Here is a 1,941-nt window from a genome sequence, read left to right on the forward strand (position 1 = left end):
CAGTTGGTTTGGCAAGGGGAGTTGTTACACACTCCTTAGCGGATTCAGACTTCCATGGCCACCGCCCCGCTGTCTCTATCAACCGACACATTTCATGGGGTCTGATGAGCGTCGCGTCGGGCGCCTTAACCCGCACGTTCGGTTCATCCCGCAGCACCAGTTCTGCTTACCAAAAGTGGCCCACCAAGAGCCGGGCCTCTTACACATTTAAAGTTTGAGTGTAGGACGAGGCCGTTTCGGCCCCGCAGCCTATAATCATTGCTTTACCGAATAAAACTGAGTTTGGTGCCAGCTATCCTGAGGGAAACTTTGGAGGGAACCAGCTACTAGATGGTTAATTTAGTCTTTCGCCCCTATACCCAGGTCGGACAACCGAATTGAACGTCAGGACCGCTACGGGCCTCCACGCAGGGTTTCCCCTGGCTTCGCCCTGCCCAGGCATAGATCACCATCTTTCGGGTACCACCGCGTATGCTCTTGCTCCACTCTCCACTCGGTGGAGAGCAGGCCGGTGGTGCGCTGTCAACCCACCTCAGCCGATGCGCGCCGGCCTTCACCTTCGTTGCGCCTCCGGGGTTCAAGCCCTTTGACTCGCATACGCGTTAGACTCCTTGGTCCGTGTTTCAAGATGGGTCGGTCGGGGTCCGAACTTAGCCGCTGACCTTAGGCATTCGCCGATGTGGGCCTCAACCCCCTCTCGCCGTTGCGGGCCTAGCCCGGGGCTGAGGACAGCCCAACCGGCCTGCTTCGGGCCGACGATGGGGGGCCCCATCCCCATCCCGAAGGAGGGGAGAACGCGGAAAGGACATTTAAGAAAGGTGGTTTAAGAACCGAGTCTGCGTTTAGTAAGACGAAGGGCCGTCTGAGGTGGAGGCCCTGCGAACTTCCAGCCGCGATCTGGGAAGACCGATCGATGGGTAAAGCGACCCTCAGGCAGGCATGGTCGCGGGATGGACCCCCGCGGCCGCAATGTGCGTTCGAAATATCGATGATCTGTGTTCCGCATTTCACATTATTTAACGCAGTTTACCGCGTTCTTCATCGATGCATGAGCCAAGTGATCCACTGCTAAGAGTTGTATCATTTTGCCCGCCCTTATGGAAGGGACTTTGGGTTTAAGCCTTATGAACAACAGAATTTAAGGGTTTAGTTTAGGTTCACGTCCCTTGGATGAGATGGAAGGGATTCATGAACAAAGGGAATTTTATGGTCGGGTGACCCCGGGCTGGGGGTCATTAAACCCGGCTTGGCATCCAGATGGATCGCCTCGGTGGTGCCCAACCTTCCCTTTAGGTGTTAAGAGACCAAGACACCCGGGGGTGTAGATGGCTGCCCGGTGGTTCGCTTCCAAGTCCCCAGCAAGGGGGAAATCTGAAAGATCCCACTAAGACCGACGTTGCGCCGGTCCACGCATCGGGGGGTTTCTCTGGGCCCCGTCAACTCGTGCACGGCCATCGGGGTAAGTTTGACTTAGCTTGCGTACGGGTCCCGGTCTAAAGTTTGTACCCGGTGTGCGCCCCAGCCACGCTCTCCCCCCGGAGGGGATGAGCAGGCCTGGTGGTGCGCTCCCAAGTCCCCACGGAGGGTGAGGCTGGGTGGAGATCCCACCTGTGTTCTGCATCCGGGGCTCATCAGCCCCTTCAACTCGCACATGGGTCTTAGACTATTTATACGGTCCATCTTTCGCAAAGCCCAGGGAGGTGCCGATATACACCTCCCGATCCCTGCATGCGCTCTTAAGCTCCGCTCTAACCCGAGAGGGAAAGAGTTTCGCCCGTGGTGCGCTCCCATCCCCTGGGGGTTACGGAAGATCCCAACAAGGCCGGCGAACACCGGCCAATGCCCTGGGGGTTGCATTAGCCCCTTTGACTTGCGCATGCAGAATTAAAGCCTTTAACGATCAATGGTTTGGTTTAACAACCGGCGGCCGGCTCTGTTACC

At 57.3% G+C, this 1,941-nt stretch overlaps 1 non-coding gene across 1 annotated transcript; it reads right to left on the reverse strand.

The window, feature by feature from the left end:
• Window positions 1–923: 923 nt before the first annotated feature.
• LOC136668997 (5.8S ribosomal RNA) lies at window positions 924–1,077 on the reverse strand. The gene has a single exon (XR_010795571.1). It is a non-coding gene; the product is annotated as a 5.8S ribosomal RNA (ribosomal RNA).
• Between the last annotated feature and the right edge of the window lie 864 nt (window positions 1,078–1,941).

The sequence above is a fragment of the Hoplias malabaricus genome, chromosome 15 (genome assembly GCF_029633855.1).
Source record: "Hoplias malabaricus isolate fHopMal1 chromosome 15, fHopMal1.hap1, whole genome shotgun sequence".
NCBI lineage: Eukaryota > Metazoa > Chordata > Actinopteri > Characiformes > Erythrinidae > Hoplias > Hoplias malabaricus.